A 21,616-nucleotide genomic window follows, 5' to 3' on the forward strand; every position below is an offset into this window, starting at 1 on the left:
TACCAAATCCAACAGAGAGAATTATCCTTTATACCTAATTAAATAGCACGAAATGTACAAAGAAACTGGGCATTGACTTCTGGCTTGGACAACCTGGCTGACATCCTGCGAGCCTGTTAATTCTTTGCTGAGAGCAGACTGCAAGCCAACCTTACTGTGAGCCAAACAACACTTGCAGTTGAATGCATTCCAACCGCATGTCAGCAGAATAAAGATGCATCACAGGTTATATTTCAATAACCATCCTGCTAGAACTAAGATTGAAAGTAGATGACAGAGCAGATCCTCTCGGTTGCTTCAGCAAATACAGCCAACTGTCATGCTGCTCCAACGTTGATGGGAAAAATGAATTCCATTGTCTGAGCCTCTGCTATGCCGAAGCATCGATCACAAAACAATAGGTGAGAGTTTTTTGATGATTTCCTGTATTACCTCTTAACAGTAGAGTGCAATTCTGTTTTGATGTATCCAAAGTTAAATGTCTCCAATAAAATGTTCCTTGGAGATGTGTTGGCACCTTCTAATCTTCTCACCTCTGTGGCCTCCATTTGCTTTCAGACAATGTGGTTCTTTCAAAAATAACAAAGTAATGAATCATTGCAACTATGTACTATGCTTCAGCTTTAACTTATAAGGTAGTGTGTTTAATTTTGAGTTCTTGGTCGACACGAGTTAAGTCATGCTCGATAAAATGCAAAACGAATTCAAGTCGTCGTTTTCAATTTTTTTTCTCCCTCCCTCTCTCCATCACCCCAAAATATGGTGAGATCTCTCTGAATACCAAGGTCTGACCTCCTGCGAAACGTTGGTTTTAATTACTCGCACATCTGCAGCCGTGATTTCCATTGCATGGAGCTTAACATCTGCTATTCCCTTTCTAAACCTCTTTCTACACTTTTAAGAGACTTAATGAAAGCATGTCCATCCATAATTTTGTGTGTCCTGGTGCCTGTCTTTGTTCGATAGCATCCCTCTGAAATGCCTTAGACAGTTCTTTAACCTAAAGGTACAATGTTGTTTGTTACAGTTTTGGCAATGCTGGAAATTCTCCTTTTCTAATGATGATGCTCATGGTGATAGCTGCATTCAACGTTATGCTGAGATTTTGTTTATGTTGTTGGATGCTTACGATAAATGTAATGCATGTAATCATTAAACTCTTATCGATGATGTAAAATAAAAATACCTCAGTCAAGGTCAAACAGCGCAGACACAGGCCCTTTGGTTCAACTCATCCATGCTGACCAAGATGCTCCATCTAAGCTAATGATATGTCCATGCATTTGTCCCACATCCCACTGTCTTTCCTATCCATGCATCTGTCCAAGTGTCTTTTTAATGTGGTTATAGTTTCTGCCTCAACTAACTCCACGGGCAACTTGTTCCACATACACTCTAAGTGAAAAAAATTACTCGTCAGGTTCATATTAAATCTTGTCCCTCTCACCTTAAAGTCCACTTTTTTTTGATTCCCCAACTCTGGGGGAAAAAACTCTGTCCATTCACCCTACCTATGCCCCTCATGATTATATACACCTCTATAAGATCACCTGCCTCCTGGGCTCCAAGGAATCAAGTCCTAGCCTGCCAAACTTCTCCCTATGGCTCAGCCCCTCAAATCCTGGCAACATTATTTTTAAATCTTTATGTCCAAGACATCTGTCCTATAGCATGGCAAACAAAATTGAACACAGTGCTTCAAGTGTGGCCTCACCAATGTCTTGTGCAACTGTAACATAACATCCCAATTTCTACACTCAGTTCCCTGACTGGTGAAGGTCAATATACCAAAAGCTTTCTTGACCACCCCGTCTACCTGTGACACCACTTTCAAGGAGTGTTGTACCTGCACTGCTAGATCCCTCTGCTCTACAACACTACCCAGGGCCCTATCATTTGTCATTAAGGTATTGCTCCAGCTTCACATAAAATGCAACACCTCACACTTATCTACAATAAACTGCATTAGTCATTCCTCAGCCCACTTGCCCAGCTGATCAAGAGCCTGCTGTAATTCCTGATAACCATCTTCATTATCTACTGTCTGAAGAAGGGTCTCGACCCAAAACTTCACCCATTCCTTCTCTCCAGAGTTGCTGCCTGTCCCGCTGAGTTACTCCAGCTTTTTGTGTCTATCTTCATTATCTACTGTCTGACTGTCCCTCTGATTACATTGTATCTCTGTCTGCTTTGTTGTCACCTTCTCCTAGCTAACAATGGTCTATTCTACATTAACAACAGATAATTATCTGACATTTTCGCCACCTCTAATGGGATCCCACCACTGGCCACATCTTCCCATCTCCTCCCCTTTCGGCTTTCTGCAGAGACCGCTCCCTCCAGAACTCCCTGGTCAATTCATCCCTTCCCACCCGAACCACCCCTCTCCTGGCACTTTCCCTTGTAACCACAGGAAATGCTACACTTGTCTCTTTACACCCCCTCTATTCCATCCAAGGACCCAAGCAGTCTTTCCAGGTGCGGCAGAAGTTCACCTGCACCTCCTCCAACCTCATCTATTGCATCCGCTGCTCTATGTGTCAACTTCTCTACATCGGTGAGACCAAGGGTAGGCTTGGCGATCGCTTCGCCCAACACCTCCGCTCAGTTTGCATTAACCAACCTGATCTCTCGGTGGCTCAGCACTTCAACTCCCCCTCCCATTCCGAATCCGACCTTTCCGTCCTGGGCATCCACCATGGCCAGAGTGAGTCCCACCGCAAATTGGAGGAACAGCACCTCATATTTCGCTTGGGCAGTTTACATCCCAGCGGTATGAACATTGACTTCTCCAATTTCAGGTAGTCCTTGCTTTCCCCTTCCTTCCCCTCCCATTCCCAGCTCTCCCCCAGCCTACTGTCTCTGCCTCCTCCTTTCTTCTTCCCGCCCCCCCCACCCCCACATCAGTCTGAAGAAGGGTCTCAACCTGAGATGTCACCTATTCCTTCGCTCCATAGACGCTGCCTCACCCGCTGTGTTTCTCCAGCACTTTTGTCTACCAACATTTTCCTTGATCTGCATCTCTTTTCATCTCTTATACTTCCTTATCTCTGTAACCCCCTCTCCCCTGACACTGTCTGAAGAAGGGTCTCGACCTAAAATGTCACTCATTCCTTCTATCCAGAGATGCTGCCTGTCCTGTTGTGTTACTCCAGCATTTTGTGTCTATCTTCACTATCTACAATATCATCCACTTCAGTGTAATCTTCAAATTTACTAACCATACCTTGTATATTCTTATTCAAATCATCGATATAAAGCACACACCGCAATGGTACCTTTTCGAAACACATTGAGCCAGGAGTCATTATCATTATGGCATCAGGGAAAAGTATCATTATTCTATGGGGCCTGCCCAGTGCAAAATTCAATGTTGCATATGAATATAGGCCCTTTGTAATCACAAAGGCCTTCAGTAAGAATAGGAACCTAAGTCATGGGTCTTGGATCGTGGAGTGCGGAAGCCTCAATAGGCCCCGACCACTGGTGAACATGGGGGAAGTGGACTGAACTTTGCTGCCTTCCCTCACAGTGGGAAACATTGATCCCGCTGTGGGGGGATGTTTTTTATGTTTAATGTTAAATTCTATAATGTTGTGTTTATTTTATTTGTGTGCTGCAATGGCAACTCAGATTTCACTGCACCAATTGGTGTATGTGACAATAAATGTCCTTTGTCCTTGTCCTTTGAATCATGTTACCGGGCAAACATGGGGTAACAATGGGACGAAGGCATGAGTTCCATGAGTGGGCAGTTTTTCTATAAAAATTTGATGGGTTAGCAATCAAAGGTATCAAGTACTGTGTGGTTTGAGCATTGGGTAAGTAGAGAACCTCAAAGGACCCAACTGCAGAATGGTTCCAGACACCAGACACCAGACTCCAAATCCATGGCATTTGTCAGGCGGATCCCCTTTCAGTCCCACTGGTGCAGGTTTCACATTAATTGTCGTTCACAAGCCATGAACGCATAACTTCGTTTTACAGAGTTAGGATTCCAAACGTGCATTCTCAGCGGTTAGACACTACTATTCCATATCCAAGTCTTCCATCTATAAGTGAAACATGTACAGAAGATGCTTAAGGAATTTCCTGTTATTCAAGAACAATGCAGTCAGTGGCCAATTGCTTTTAACGATCAAATTTCTAGGAAAATTATTTGTGCGATGCAACATTTGTGTGCACTATGCATGGAATTTCTCAGTCATATTTCTTAGAACTCAATATACATTTGCAATTGTAACATTCAGTGCTACGTATAACTTCCTATCCTTGAAAAGGTAACAAGGTCATGGGTTAGAGAGAACAGAACTGATTTTAAGGTAGAACAAAGAACTGCTGGTATCCAAAATTAAAAGTGCTGGAGTAACTCAGCGGGTCAGGCAGCATCTCTGGAAATCCTGTCTTCCAGCTTTCTTCCCCCACCACCACAATCAGTCTGAAGAAGGATCCCACCCTGAAACATATCCATGTTCTCCAGAGATGCTGCCTAACCCACTGAGTTATTCCAGCACTTTGTGACTGATTAATACAAAGTTATTCTCTCATCTTACAATGGGCAGCTTCACTCATAATTATCTGATCATTAACTTCTATGTAGTCAGGACTGAGATGCGAGAAATCTATTCATCCAGAGGACGATGAGCCTTTTCTCAGACTGGATAGCATGCAAACAAAAGCTTTTCACTGTTCCTCAGTACACGTGAGAATCATAATAAACTCAACAAAGATTGAGGCTTTGGAATTCTTTACCCAAGATCCAATCCCGCTGTATATTCAGAAGAGAAACCAAAAGAACATTAGATACTGGAGGAACCAAGAGAAATAGGCTTAGTACAGAAGTTGGGGCTGAGGCTTGATCTTACTAAGTGGCAGAGCAAGCACGAGGAACAAAATGGCCTCCTCCTGATTCGATTATTTATGTCTCCATGTTTATGTAGTGAGCTTGCTTTAGTGTGAGCTTTCACAGATGGAAAGTCATCGCCACTTCTCCATTACTGCTCCCTCTTCGAGTTATCCCATTCCACTCAAATACTAGTGCAAAGCATGAAGGAAAATCCAGGTCTGGTATGTAAAGTATCACCGTGCCTTTTGTTACAACTGATGGCAGAAACCAAATTATCCAGTCCACACTAAAATTGGAGGCAATGTTTTGTAAAAAAAAAAGTGAATTGAACAGTGAAAGTCTGTTAAAAGTATGTATAATGTGGTAATAATATTTAGTTGTCCGACTTTTCACTGCTGCAAGATAAAAAGAGCCTTATGTCGTGATTGACTGCAGGTTTCCCCATGATACATCTCAGGGTACAATGAAGACTCAGTGACTCATACCAAGGATTAAAGTTAAAAATAGTGGTATGTAAACGTGCCTACTGCTGGCCAAGATAAACTCAGAACAGAACTCAATTTGTTGTGTATGCCTACAGCAGTCTAGTACAGAAAATTTGTGAATTATTTACAGGGATCACATTGTGTGCATTTCTTAGAGACACCACTACATAGTCCAGAGGAAATGCTCCTGTGCCATGTAGTATTATAAATTGGTCTGCGGTCAAAACTGCATTTAAATTGGACTAAATTTAGTAACAGGCTAAGCGAGGTCATTTGAAACCAAATATCTCTACTGCAAAATATTTTTGGAATTTAAAAGTATGGCGAAAACAGTTTTTAAAATAAGGAATGATGTGCCATAATTTTAAAAAAAGCACGGGATTCAGATCTTGCATTACTGAAAAAGCAAAAACAGTCAGTTTTACAGTAGGTATTGCTTTCTGCAAGTTAATTTGATACTTCACATCGATTGGTAGTCATATTCAATTAACTCAATTGAATCTTCTGCTGCTAGTTAAGGAAAGATAAAAATACAGTGGGAAAGAAGGTATTTGGTATGGTCAGGCATTGAGTATAGTGTCAGGAAGTCATTATGCAGCTTTATAGGGCTTTGGTTAAGTTGTATTTGGAGTATTACGTGGAGTTCTGGTTACCCCAATACAGGAAGGATGTGGAGGCTTTGGAAAGGGTGCAGAGGAGGTTTACCAGAATCATGCCTGGATTAAGGGGTATTAGCTACAGGGAATGGTTGGACAGACTGAGATTGTTTTCTCTGGAATGCCAGAGATTGCAGGGACCCCCTGATGGAAGTATATAAAGTTATGATAAGCATAGATGGGGTGGACATCAATCAGAGCCCATTTCCCAGGATGGGAAAATCAAATACTAGAGGGCATAGCTTTAAGATGCGAGAGACAAAGTTTGCAAGAGATGTTCGGGGCAATTTTAATTACACAGAGGGTGGTGAGTGCCTAGAACGGCTGCCAGCGTTGGGGGCTGAGGCAGTTACGATAGTGGCATTTAAGAGACTTTTGGATAGACTTATGGATATGCAGGGAATAGAGAGATATGGATTATGTGCAGGCAGATAAGAGTTGATCTTGGAGTTATGTTTGGCACAGAGATTGGGGGACAAAATCGTGTTCTGGGCTGTACTATTCTATGTTCTATATTCTACACTAACATTTCTTTGCACGAGTAATCATCTCTTTTTTTCTCTTCCTTAGGTTAACTGACCTTGTTTACTCTTTAGCCTCTCTCCATTCTCTCTTGCTCCTTCGAGTTTCTGTCAATTTCCAGTTCTCTCTCCATTAGTGGGTGAAGTTTGCAGTCCAAGTCCTTTTCCTTTTTACTCTATTCTTTTGTCTCTTCACATTTTATATCCCTCAGACCATGAATTGTCTTTTATTTTATTTCCTGCTTTGCTCATTGTCATTTTAATTTTGAGCTGCAGAAGGTGCATGTTTGTGCTGATGACTGGTGGTTGAGAGATGAACTTGGCTGAATGACCACAGTTTTCTGCCGTCGTTAAAAATAATAAGATTGCATTTATGTAGAATCTAAATTTCCACATGCCCCAGAGTGCTGTACAGTCATATAATTATTTTCAACAATAACCACTGATTCATGGAGAGAAACTAAATTGCATGCAGGGTCCATCAACAGCAATAGTAAAATTAATGAATTCTCAAGGAGTTTTCTCAACCTGCTCTGCCATTTTAAATGATTTATGAACAATAACGCCATCCCTTTGCTCCTGCACCCCTTTCAGAACAATGTCGCTCAATCCATTTGCCTTTCTTCCTTTTTCCCACCAAAACTCTTATATGTTTCCATAAGATGCCCTCTCATCCTTCTAAATTCCAGAGTATACAAGCCCAGCCGCTCCATTCTCTCGGTGGGCCGAAGAGCTTGTTTCCATGCTATCTCAAACTCAAACTAAACTAAGTTACCAATAGTTCTAAATTTCACCTCTGTTTTAAATTTAAATTCAAGTTCATGACTTCCATCACACCAGCAGTGTTTAAAATACAGACGGACAAATGTACTACATTGGTGAAATCAGTGAAAACCTGTTCTTGGGTTTTTCCACACAAAATCCAGCATTTTACTCCCATCCTATCTGGGAATAGTTTGTGGCCCATGTGTCCTGATCTCAACACATAGGAATGTCATTCCATTGCACTCCCGAGTCCTTTATTTTGAAAGCTTGAATCTTTTATAATTTATGACTTTTTTTTACAATAAATTCTCCAATATATAACGATTGAATAAATCCAAAAGAAAAATATTAGAGATGCTGGACATCTAGACCACATAAATACTAGCTTCTACAATTGGCAATTCAGTGTAATTCTTGAATTAAAAATCCATGTGATTTTGTGAAATGTCTTCATACAAATTGAAGAATCAATAAACCCTGACACAGCAGATGAAAGAGGTGGGCCAGCAGGGATAAGGCATTTGGCCTTAAACTTAATCTGTGAAACAAACAACTGTTCTTGGAGATGTCAGATGGGCTGATTGCAAAAATGTAATCAAGAAAGCTTTCCTCCACCCGCATGCAACACATAGCTACTAGTGGCTGTGGATCTATTACTCTTTATTCAGCACAGCCAGAAACTAGTTTGAGATGAACAGGTATTATTTGCTTGTGATTTTTAAGTCTCAGCGAGATTAATTTCAGTTCCCACATGGGGACAGTTCTAAAAATGCTCCTGTACGAACAAAATCTGCTTCAAATTGCTATCGTTTTTTTTAACCATCAGACCTAATTTGCCTTCGTCATATTGCTTGTTTGGATATCCTTAACTCCACTGTGGGATACAGGTGAATGAGTCACTGCACTTAACTTTCTTTAGCTGATTACATTATTAAAATTATTCCTGCAATCTGTGCTTAGAGTTTCATCTTTATTTGATTTTAAGAACTCAATCATTACCTTCTATACTATAAGCTGTTTTCTGTCTTCATATTCTTCCCCTAGGTATAGTAGAATTTTTCTGATTCTTAAAATTAATTTAACAAAACTAGTAGGATGGTCATCAGTTCTTGATTTGTGCTTCTATCATGTGTCGTTTATTCAGAAGCAGAACAAAAAATATTTCAGGTCACACCTCTTACATATGACTAAAAATAAAATATAAGTAGGTATGTTTCAATAGTTTAAAATGAAGCTGAACCCGCAAAATCAAAAGCAAAAGAATATCAGTAGAAACAAGGAATTGCAGGTGCAGGTTTACCAAAGATAGACACAAAGTGCTGGATTAATCCAGCGGGTCAGACAGAATCTCTGGAGAAAAAGGATGGGTGGAATTTTTAATTACAACAGATACAACTAAATCTTAGACCAATTTGGCTGTGTGTCCTTCCAGATTTCACTAAAACAAAAAGCTAATTTAAGAAAATAAACAGGACATTTTTATGGTAAGCCTGCCAGATGTCAATAGTCAGAAGTAATATCGTGCAGGCAGTTCATATTTTGAACCATATCCATTGGGTACTGGTCAACCTCAAGCAAGAAATCAGGAATTTCATCAGCAATACAGAAACAGCTTGTGCCGGCTTGTTACATAGACTGAGAGAACTAAAGTGACAACAGCCCATCAATAGAGAGAACAAATTAAAGTACAATCCTGATAATACAAATAGGTAATGGAGGCCAGACCTATAATCATTAATTTTATAATTTTATTAAAAACAAACTGCTATATAGAACGGCTTCACTCATTTTCAGAACGATAATATTGATTGATATTTTGTTTCTAGAAGTCATGATTTTGACAAATTGGCTTTCATTTTATTAAAGTGGATTTGAAATAACTAAATAATACTTCTGCCCTTTTATTTCATTTCCAAGAATCAGGACAAAGAATCAAAAGTCTAAAGAGTGTTTAATTGGAATGCATTAGGGAGGTTGGATGAATTTCTTGATATGCGTATAGATAGAAGCACTTCACGATGGGACAGGACCCATGGTCAACTTGCTCCTACTTGTACCTTTTTGTTTAATGTGTAGGTAAGCAAATTGGTAAACGCTAATACTTTGAATTCTAGAAGAATCTTGTAAGCAGGGTCCAAGACCATGTACAAAATAATCCGCTGGGATAAAACAAAAAAATCCAAAGTACACCAAATTAAAAACACTATGCACTGTAGCTGGACCCAGCTCCAATGCAGTCTTTAAATTTGCCAATGACATCACCATCCAAGTTCCTCAAACAGCACTTCACCTCAACACAGCCTCCTCTCCATACCTTGCCTTCCTATTATTGGCCAATGAGCCAATCAAACTATTGCTTTTAACTGTCCCACTTTTTTGGGGGAAAAAAGCTTCTTCATTTTGCAAACAGCTGCTTTTATTAATTCTCCTGCCAAATTTTCAACAAAGATTTCTCTGCTTTGAAAACAAATGCTCCCCAACTCTCTCCTCATTTTTTAAAGGTAAAAATAAGCTCCCACAATTCTGCGTCTTTCCTTCCTTCCTGGGTCTCTCAATGAGCCAACCAAATGGCTGCTCCTCGACTATCCCACCATGGCACCACAATATGGTGCCTCGTGCATGCAGGCTCAGCAGACTATTTCTGGAGTGTGAACTGTTTTAAATTATTCTGATTGACAGAAGGATTTTGACACTACACAATTATTTTTTTAAAAGAAAGTGATCATCCAGCAACAGCGTGAACAGTTCAATGAGCTGAAAACTGCCAACCAACCTAAATCTTACGTTTGCCCATCGCTGCTGTTTATGGCACACATTAAATCAAATCTACCAAGCAGCATTGATCCACTACAATTCACCTACAGCCACAACAGGTCCATAGCTGGTGCCATCTCCCAGGCCCTATACTCAACCCTGGAATACCTGGATAAAGACACCTGCTCCAGACTCTTATTCATCAACTATAGCTCTGCTTTCAATACCATTCTCCCAATCAAGCTTGTAGATAGGTTATGCATGCAACCTATAATGTAGTTACCTCATCACCACTAACCACGCCCCATCATATTAGTATAACTGTAGTATCCTCCCTTTGTTCCTCCCACTAGGTCCCAGTACGCCTGAAGGCTGGATGCAGTCAGTGCTGGGACGTGTGTGCCATGTGCTATATTAAACTCTCAGTAAAGGTTATAGTGTGTCAGCAATCATCCTTTACATGGTGTCAGATGTTTAAACTCGCATTTCCCGTTTATCGGTTTTTATTTATTTTGTCCCCGTTAGTGCCCAGTGTTGGGTTTCCCTTGACATGGCATCCTCATGCCGAAAGCCATCTCCCCTTGTCTTCGACGCTGTCATTGCGGAGCGATGGTCGACTTTTGTGATGGACTACACTCACTACGTCAATATTGCGCACCAAAACGACCCAGCCGCGGTCAAAGCATCACTCCTGCCCAACCTGGCCGGTCCCGACGCAATGAAGAGAGCTCAAGCCTTTGTCTACGAACCAGCAGTCCTGGATGACAACGACCAGCCGGTCGAGCCAGCTGAATCGGCCGACGACCCGGTATGTCTTTTGCGCAAGTTCGCGGAGATATGCGACCTGCCCTCCAACCGTATACTGGAGCGGGCCAGGTTCTTCTCACGCAAGCAACAGCCGGATGAACCTGTTGAGTGCTTCATCGCTGACCTGCGGCACCTTGCCCAGCGGTGCCGATTTGAAACAATGCGCGACCAGCTCACCAGGGACATTCTCGTCACTGGCATGATTGATCAGAAGCTACGTGCCGACCTGCTGCAACGGCCTGACCTAACCCTGACTCTGGCAATGCATGCGTGCTGCATTGCCGAAGTGGTCACCCCTCCGCATGGGCAGAGGGGGTCTGACAGCCGAGCCATAAATCTAACTGGTGTTGCTGGACAACGACGTATGAGGGACAACTTTCGCCCGCCACCGCGGCCCGTTTGTACATCCCGTGTCCCGCGATCTCAAAAGTGTCCAAACTGCAATTACGTGCACTCCACGGAGTCACAGTGCCCAGCCCTCGGGAAGACCTGCAATTTCTGCAGGAGAATGAACCATTTTGCAGCTGCCTGCCGGTCCCGTGGGAAAGTGCCCTCAGCTCCCAGACAACTCCTAAACAACCTTCTGCAAGTTGATAGCGAGATGGATTCTCAGTCCTCTGTTGACACTGTCCCCAGCTCTGAGAACAGCTATTCCACGGGAGATGTAAGTGTTTACACTCTCCTCCACAGCCGATCTCGCCTCCCCGATCCTTCTGTGAACATAACTGTAAACAATAAGTCCTTCTCTGCTAAGCTGGACACGGGAGCGAAATTGAACGTAATGTCAACAAAGCTGTTCTACAGGATAAGGAATAATGAGCTGCTGACTGCAGATCGCTCTGTTTTACGTGCCTATGGGGGAGAGGAACTAACACCTGTGGGGAGGGCGACCTTCCACTGCGTGCTGCAGAAATCTTCCCAGGACCTGTCTTTCTTTATTCTGGACTGTGACTGTGTGACGTTGCTGAGCAACCAGGCCTGCCAGGATCTTGGTCTGGTGTCTTTTGACCATATGGTCCATGAGGTGCAAGCTGTGATGGACCCACTATCTGAGTACCCAGACCTGTTTGACGACAAGTTGGGGAAGCTGCCGTTGGTGTACAAGATCGTGACTGACCCATCTGTGGTGCCTGTGATCCGTCCACCCCATAGAGTGTCGTTCGCCATGAAGGGCAAGGTGGAGAGCATGCTGAAAGACATGGTCAACATGGGAGTGCTGGAGGCTGTCAGCGATCCAACCGAATGGGTCTCCACCATGGTCGCCACGTTGAAGAAAGGAAAAAATGAGATACGGGTATGCATCAACCCCAAGGACTTGAATCTGGCGATTAAACGGCCCCACTACCCCATGAGGACTGTCGAAGATGTTGCCGCCCAGGTGGGACAAGCCACAATGTTCTCCGTCTTCGATGCCAGAAGTTCGTTTTGGCAGATACCCCTGGACAAACGCTCCACGGACCTGACCACGTTCAGCACGCCCTTCGGCAGGTTTAAGTTGTTGCGGATGCCGTTCATTGTGGACGACATTCTGGTCTATGGGAGAGATGTGGCCGAACATGACCGCAACCTCCGACGGATTCTGGACCGTGCTCGGCAGATAAATTTGAAGCTTAATCGGTCAAAATGCAAGTTCCGGGTGCCTGAGGTCACATATGTTGGCCACATTTTCACGGCCCAAGGGTTGAAGCCGGACCCGCAAAAGACCAGCGCCATCTCAGAGCTGCCCGCCCCGACAGACGTTGTCAGTCTACAGCGTTTCCTGGGTATGGTGAACTACCTGGGAAAGTTTATCCCCGACCTCAGCGAGTTGAGAGCACCCCTGAGACAACTCACAAAAAAGGACATTGACTGGGCATGGTTTCCACACCACCAGCAGGCGTTTGATCTGCTAAAGACGAGGCTGGTCAGCACACCAACTCTGAAGTTCTTTGATCTACTGCGTCCGATCGTGGTCACTTGCGACGCTTCTCGTTTTGGACTGGGTGCTGCCTGCCTGCAGCCCCATGATGGTAACTCGCTGCTGCCCATCTCTTATGCCTCCAGGACCATGACGGACACAGAGCAGCGCTATGCGCAGATAGAGAAGGAGCTGCTGGCGGTGATTTTCGCGTGTTCGAAGTTTAAGGACTTCCTATTTGGCACCAGGTTCACCGTTGAGACGAATCACCAGCCTCTGGTAACAATACTGAACAACCCTATACACTGCGCTCCTGCCAGGCTACAGCGGATGATGCTGCAGCTACAGCGCTTTGACTTTAAAATCATATATAAGAGGGGCACCGAGATGCATGTGGCTGATGCGCTGTCCCGGGCCCCCCGGGCCTCCTGCGACCAGCACCCCTTCGAGCAGTCGGACTTACAGGTACTGAACGTTAACTTCGTCCCTTCTCAGCAACTACAGTGCTTGGTTGAACATACCGCTAACGACCCTGACCTGCAGCAGCTTGCTGCTGTCATCAAGCGCGGGTGGCCCACCAAACGGAATTCGTTGCCTGCCAGCGTCCAACCCTATTTTTTGGTCCGCGATGAGTTGGTCCTCCGGGACGGCATTATTATCAAAGGACACAAAGTGGTCGTCCCTGCCTCGCTGCATGGCTTGTATTTTGACGCCGCCCACATGGGGCATCCCGGGGCAGATGCCACTATCTCCCATGCCCAGGAACAGTACTACTGGCCGGCCATGGCAAAGTACATCCAGGCCAGGGTGGATTCCTGTCCGGACTGTAACTCTCTTGCCCCGCATCAGCAACGACAGCCGCTTTTGCAGCAGCCTGCCCCTGACATGCCCTGGTCTTCTCTGGCGGCCGATATCTTCGACTGGCGTGGGAGGCAATACCTTGTGCTAGTAGACTCTTACTCGAATTGGTTCGAGGTGGACCTCCTCCCTGCCATCACCTCCGAGATGGTGATCAGCAAACTTCGCCGTCACTTTGCCACGTTTGGTTCCCCTGTCCGGCTGCAGACAGACAACGGATGCCAGTTCACCAGCGCCGAATTTCGGAGCGTTTGCTGCAAAGTGGAACTTTAATCATTTCACCAGCAGCCCGGAGTACCCGCAGAGCAATGGTCTAGCTGAATGGGCGGTCCGCAGCGCTAAGCACCTGCTTGAACAAACCCGCATCTCGAACGGGGATTTCAGGGTCTCCTGAACCTTCGGAACATTTCCAGAGACAGTACCATGGGATCCCCTGCCCAGCGACTCATGTCCCGTGTTGTCCGCCCTCCGATGCCTATTGCCCAGCAGTCCCTGATGCCCAAAGTCCTGCAGCCTGCTGATGTCCAGCAACGTATTGCCCAGAAGCACGAGATCCAGCGCCGCTCGCATGACAAATCCTGCCGCCCTCTTTCGCCACTGATGCCTGGACAGGTCGTCCGTTTGCAGACGTCCACCGGCTACTCCCGACTTGCCACCGTCGTCGGGTTTGACAGCGCGCCACGGTCCTACCTGGTGGATTTTGAAGGGACTGTATACCGACGCAGCCGCCAGCACCTGTTGGCGGTTAACGAGCCCAAACCACCTCCTGCGATTCCGTATACCCCTCCAGTAAATTGTGCGGCGCGACTCTTGTCAGCAGCGGCTTCTGCAGTCCGTCTGTCTTTTTATTGTTTTCTGTCTTGTTCTATGTAGTTTTTATTGTTTTTTTTGTTGGGGTATGTGTGTGGGGGTGGGGTGGTGGGGGGGAGGGGGAACTTTAAAGTCTTTCCCCTGCACGGGAGACCCGACCTTTTCTTTGTCGGGTCTCCGTTGTCGTTGGGGCTGCAACGTGGAGCGGCCTCCAACAGGAATGACCTGGGGCTCCAGTCGCGGAGCTGCGGATCTACTCACCATCACGGAGCTGGCCGAGTCCGGAGCGGGTGGAGCTGTGGTGGAGCGCTGCTGTGACCCGACACCCGGAGTTTCGGAGGCTCCTACCGCAGGTCTGTGGACAGTGATGCCGGGAGCCCGCGGGTCCCTGGTGGGAGACCGCTTTTCGGGGCTTCCGCAACGGCGACTTCTCCCGCCCGAGTTGCGGGGTTGAAGATTACCTGGAGCGGGGCCCTACATCACCGCCCCGCGCGGCTTGGAATGGCCGCGGGACTTTGTGAGCGCCCGCCCGGGGCTCCAACACCAAGAGCCCGCCGGGGCTCCAACACCAAGACCCGGTGCGTGGCCTTGCATCACCCGGCGTGGCTTTAATGGCTGCGGGACATTTAACATTGCCCGCCGGGGGCTTTGACTCTGTCTTTGACTCTGACATGGGGGGGAGAGGGGAGTGCAAGGGAGAGATATGTTTAAGTTTTGCCTTCCATCACAGTGAGGAGGACTCACTGTGATGGATGTTTATGTGAATTGAATTGTGTTGGTGTGTGTCTTGGTTCTTTTTTTGTATGGCTGCAGAAACCAAATTTCGTTTGAACCTCATGTGAGGTTCAAATGACAATAAAAGGTATTGTATTGTATTGTATTGTATCGCGTGTCGAGCCTTCCTCCACTAACTTACCCTCTGCTCCCTGCATGCCACGGTCGGTCCTTTTGCCTAGGGTACCCCCCCCCCTGCTCCTCCCGGTTTTGCTCCTCAGGCTCTGTTGTCCCCTGCAAGGTCTTCTCTTTCTCCCACTTCTGCTCATTCTACCCCTTCTGTTTCACCTGGCTCACCTGTGCCTCTCCGTTCCCCCTCCAAGCTGGGTTCTCCACCCATCTTCTCTCCCCCTCCTGTTTCTGTTCCTGTCCCTCCTCCTATTCTTTCAGGTGGGGAGAGTGAATGTGCTGTGCGCACTCGCTCGGGTCGGATTGTAAAACCTCCGGCTCGATACGGAGAGTTTGCTTAGCTTTGCAGGTACTGTATAACCAACCTGCCATTGCTGTAACTTGTTTAAATTGTAAGGGGAAGGATGTAGATGGGTTATGCATGCAACCTATAATGTAGTTACCTCATCACCACTAACCACGCCCCATCATATTAGTATAACTGTAGTATCCTCCCTTTGTTCCTCCCACTAGGTCCCAGTACGCCTGAAGGCTGGATGCAGTCAGTGCTGGGACGTGTGTGCCATGTGCTATATTAAACTCTTAGTAAAGGTTACGGTGTGTCAGCAATCACTCCTTTACAAAGCTCATCTTCAAACTCATGGAACTAGGAGTCAGCACTCCCTTCTGAAACTTAGCGGGAGGCACAGGGGCGTAACAGTAGAGTTGCTGCCTTACAACGCCAGACACCTGGGTTTGATCCTGGCTATGGGGCTGTCTGTATGGAGTTTGCACACGTTCCCTGTGACTACGTGGGTTTTCTCCGGGTGCTTCTGTAAATTGTCCCTAGTATGTAGGATAGAACTAGTGTATGGGGTGATTGTTGGTCGGTGCCGGAGGACCTGTTTCCACACTGTGTCTAAACTAAACTAAACTGGATGCACGGCTTCCTGACCAACAAATGACAATCAGTGAGGATAGGAAACAAATCATCCTCTACAATCATTCTCAATACTGGTGCCCCACATGGATGTGTTCGTTCTCAGCCCCCTACATGCTCCTTATACACACACAACTATGCAGCAAAATACCAATCTAACTCAATCTACAGGTTTGCAGACAACACCACCGTAGTGGGCCAGATAGTAAATAGTGATGAGACAGAGTACTGAAAGGAGATTAAGAACCTTGTAACTTGGTTTAAGTTTAAGTTTAAGTTTACTTTATTGTCACATATATTGAGGTAGAGTGAAAGCTTTTTTATTGTGTGCTGTCCAGTTAGCCGAAAGACCATACATGATTACAATCTGACCATCCACAGTGCACAGATACAGGATATAGAATTTAATGCAAGATAAAATCCAGTAAAGTCCAATTAAAGATACTGCGAGGGTTTCCTATGAGGTACAGGAGATTATAGGTCAGGACTGCTCTCTAGTTGGTGATAGGATAGCTCAGTTGCCTGATAACAGCTGGGAAGAAACGGTCCCTGTATCTGGAGGTACGCGTATTCAAACTTCTAACACTTGCCTGATGGGAGACGAGAGGAGAGAAGAGGTGCCAAGATAACAACCTCTCCCTCAATGTCAGCACCGGAAAGGAGATTGTAATTGACTTCAGGAAGCGAATCAGTAAACACACCCCAATATACAGTGTTCAAGAAGGAACTGCAGATGCTGGAAGATCGAAGGTACACAAAAATGCTGGAGAAACTCAGCGGGTGCAGCAGCATCTATGGAGCGAAGGAAATAGGTGACGTTTCGGGCCGAAACCCTTCTTCAGACCATCAGTCTGAAGAAGGGTTTCGGCCCGAAACGTCACCTATTTCCTTCGCTCCATAGATGCTGCTGCACCCGCTGAGTTTCTCCAGCATTTTTGTGTACCCCCAATATACAGTAATGGCGCTGAAGTAGAGATGGTCCAAAGCTTTAGGTCCCTAGGAATAAATATCACTAGCAATTTGTCCTGGACCAGCCACATCAAAGCTGTAACCAAGAAAGCACACCAACACCTCTACTTCCTTAGAAGGCTTAACAAGTTTAGCATGTCCACAACCACCCTCACTGAACTCTACTCAATAACCAAAAGTCTGCAGCCTCCTTTTCCTCTGGTATTTTATTTCATTCACTTGTTTAAACTGTAATGTTTTATTCTTAATGTCTTATGTTTTGTTCTTAATTGTTTACTGTTTACTGTATGTCGTGTTGTTACTTGCGAGTGGAGCACCAAGGCAAATTCCTTGTATGTGTGCATACTTGGCCAATAAACATTCATTCAGATGTGCAGTAGAAAGCATTTTATTTGGATGCATCACAGCCTGGTTTAGGAACATCTCCATCCAAGACAGCAAGAAATTGCAGAGTTGTGGACATAGACCAGAACATCACACAAACCAATCCCCCTTCCATTAACTCCATCTACACCACGCTGCCTCGGTAAGGCCACTAGCATAATCAAGGACCAGTCACATGCCATCACTTCTTCTCCCCTCTCCCATCAGGCATGAGGTACAGAAGTTTGAAAACTCATACTTCCAGATTCAGGAACAGTTTCTTCTCAGCTGTTATCAGGCAATTGAACGGTCCTCTCATCAGCTAGAGTTTGGTCCTGACTTCGTATCTACCTCATTGGAGACCTTTGAACTATCTGTAATCAGTCTTTATGTTGCACTAAATGTTGTACCCTTTACTGTTGATCTGTGCACCGTGGACAGTTATCATATATAGCCTTTTCTTTGACTGGATAGCACGCAAACAATAGCTGCTTGCTGTACTTTGGTATACGTGACAATAATAATAAACAGAACTAAACTAACATTGAAAGGTCCAGACTATGAATGCCTGACAATCCAGAACTCTCTTCAGAACAACTCGCTATCAGTCAACACAATCCGGCCCAGTGTCCCAAAGTATATCACTGCATCTTTTAATGGCATAACATTAATGCAAATACTTTTACAGATAAATAGCATTATTATAGACAATATAGACAATGGACAATAGACAATAAGTGCAGGAGTAGGCCATTCGGCCCTTCGAGCCAGCACTGCCATTCACTGTGATCATGGCTGATCATCCACAATCAGTACATTGTTCCTGCCTTCTCCCCATATCCCTTGACTTTGCTATCTTTAGGAGAGGACACAAAGTGCTGGATTATCTCAGCAGGTCAGACAGCATCTGTGGAGAACATGGATAGGTGGCATTTTTGGTTAGGACTCTCCTTCAGGGAGACCTTACATTACCTATCCAAGTTCCCCAGATATGCTGCCTAAGCCACTGAGTTACTCCAGCACGCTGTGTTCTTTTTTGTAAACCTACTACTACTCTTCCTTGCTTCACATTACTGATGAGAATCATCCTGTACAAAAAGGACGGGTTGCAATTGAACCCGAGGAGAACCAATATCCTGGCGGGGAGATTTGCAAAGGCTACTGGGGAGACTTTAAACTAGAACGGTTGGGGGGAAGGACTCAAATAGAGAAAGCTAGTAGACTGTGTGTGAGGCAGGAAGCAGAGAAGGAAAGCACTCAGACTCAACATGCAGGGGAGAAAGAAGAAAAAGATAATAAACAGAGAATAAGAGGTGGTGGGTTTCTTAAATGTATATATTTTAATGCTAGGAGCATTGTAAGAAAGGTGGATGAGTTTAGAGCCTGGATTGACACCTGGAAGTATGATGTTGTGGCGATTAGTGAAACATGGTTGCAGAATGGCTGTGATTGGAAACTAAATATTCCAGGATTTCGTTGCCTCAGGTGTGATAGAATTGGAGGGGCAAGAGGTGGAGGTGTTGCATTGCTTGTCAGGGAAGATATTACAGCAGTGCTTTGGCAGGATAGATTAGAGGGCTCGTCTAGGGAGGCTATTTGGGTGGAACTGAGAAATGGGAAAGGTGTAGCAACACTTATAGGGGTGTATTATAGACCGCTTAATGGGGAGCGAGAATTGGAAGAGCAAATATGTAATTAGTAGATATAGCAGATATTAGTAGTAAGCACAAGGTAGTGATTGTGGGAGATTTCAATTTTCCACACATAGACTGGGAAACACAATCTGTAAAAGGGCTGGATGGTTTGGAGTTTGTAAAATGTGTGAAGGATAGTTTTTTGCAGCAATACATAGAGGTACCTACTGGAGAAGGGGCAGTGCTGGACCTCCTGTTAGGAAATGAGACAGGTCAGGTGACTGAGGTATGTGTTGGGGAGCACTTCGGGTCCAGTGATCACAATACCATTAGCTTCAATATAATTATGGAGAAGGTCAGAACTGGACCAAGGGTTGAGATTTTTGATCAAGTATCAAGTATCAAGTATCCTTTGTTGTCATTCAGACTTTTCAGTCTGAACGAAATTTCATGCCTTGCAGTCATAACATAGATTAAAATAACAAAACACACAATAAACACAGATTTAACATCCACCACAATGAGTCCACCAGGCACCTCCTCACTGTGATGGAAGGCGAAAGTCTTAATTCCTTGTCTCTTCCCTCCTTGTTCTCCCTCTGCGGTGAGGCGATCCAGGCCTCCGATGTTGTGACCCCGGCGGGTGATGGTAAGCAAGTCCCGCAGCTGAATCCGAGCTCTGCGAATGGGCCGGTTCTAACTCCGCGGCCCGGGGCAGTCGAAGTTGCTGAAGCTGCCGCCCACCAGTCCAGCGGACGAAGCTGTTGTAGCGGGAGCTCCGGAAAATCAGGTCACCAACCTGTGACCTGCGAGCTCCCGACGATGTCATCCACTGGGCCCGCGGCCGAGGCTCCGAAGTCGGGTCGCCGCCGCCGCAACGCCGCCACAGCCCCGAAGTCAGGTCGCCGTCGCAACGCCGCCACAGCCCCGAAGTCGGCCAGCTGTATCAAGTATCCTTTGTTGTCATTCAGGTAAGTCCTGGCTGGCTCTGCCTCTGGAGCCTCGAGGTCAGTCCCAGTTGGAGGCCACCAGCTCCGCCATTAAGCCTCAGTGCAGATGGAGACTGAGACGGGGGCTACAACAAGAAAAGGTCGCATCCCCCCGAAGGAAGAGACCAAAAACATGTTGTTTCCACCCCCCACCCCCCCGCACACAACCTAAATAAACTAAAATTAACTAAAGCAGGACAAAAGGATACAAACAAACAAGAAAAAACGGAAGGACTGCAGGTGAGCCGCAGCTGCTAGGGCTTGATTTGAGAAAGGCTAACTTTGAGGCGATGCGAAAGGATTTAAAAGGAGTGAATTGGGACATTTTATTTTATGGGAAGGATGTAGTAAAGAAATGGAGGACATTTAAAGGTGAAATTTTAAGAGTACAAAATCTTTATGTCCCTGTTAGGTTGAAAGGAAAGAGTAATAATTGGAAAGAGCCATGGTTTTCAAGGGAAATTGGACACGGTTTGGAAAAAGAGAGAGATTTACAATAATTATAGGCAGCATGGAGTAAATGAGGTGCTTGAGGAGTATAAAGAATCTTAAGAAAGAAATTAGAAAAGCTAAAAGAAGATATGAGGTTGCTTTGGCAATTAAGGTGAAAGTAAATCCAAAGGGTTTCTAAAGCTATATTATTAGGCAAAAGGATAACGAGGGATAAAATTGGTTCATTAGAGAGTCAGAGTGGACAGCTATCTGCAGAGCTAAAAGAGATGGGGGAGATATTGAACAATTTATTTTCTTCGGTATTCACCAAGGAGAAGGATATTGAATTATGTGAGGTAAGGGAAACAAGTAGGGTAGCTATGGGAAATATGAGGATCAAAGAAGAGGAAGTACTGACACTTTTGAAAAATATAAAAGTGGATAAGTCTACAGGTCCTGACAGGATATTCCCTAGGACATTGAGGGAAGTTAGCGTAGAAATAGCAGGGGCTATGACAGAAATATTTCAAATGTCATTAGAAACGGGAATGGTGCCGGAGGATTGGCGTACTGTGCATGTTGTTCCATTCTTTAAAAAGGGTTCTAAAGAGTAAACCTAGCAATTATAGACCTGGTAGTTTGATGTCAGTGGTGGGCAAATTAATGGAAAGGATACTTGGAGATAATATATATAATCATTTGGATAAACAGGGTCTGATTAGGAACAGTCAATATGGATTCATGCCTGGAAGGTCATGTTTGACTAATCTTCTTGAATTTTTTGAAGACATTACTAGGGAAATTGATGAGGGTAAAGCGGTGGATGTTGTCTATATGGACTTCAGTAAGGCCTTTGACAAGGTTCCACATAGAAGGTTGGTTAAGAAGGTTCAATTGTTGGGTATTAATAGTGGAGTAGCAAGATGGATTCAACAGTGGCTGAATGGGAGATACCAGAGAATAATGGTGGATGGCTGTTTGTCAGGTTGGAGGCCGGTGACTAATGGG

The sequence above is a fragment of the Amblyraja radiata genome, chromosome 1 (genome assembly GCF_010909765.2).
Source record: "Amblyraja radiata isolate CabotCenter1 chromosome 1, sAmbRad1.1.pri, whole genome shotgun sequence".
In the NCBI taxonomy this organism is placed as follows: Eukaryota; Metazoa; Chordata; class Chondrichthyes; order Rajiformes; family Rajidae; genus Amblyraja; species Amblyraja radiata.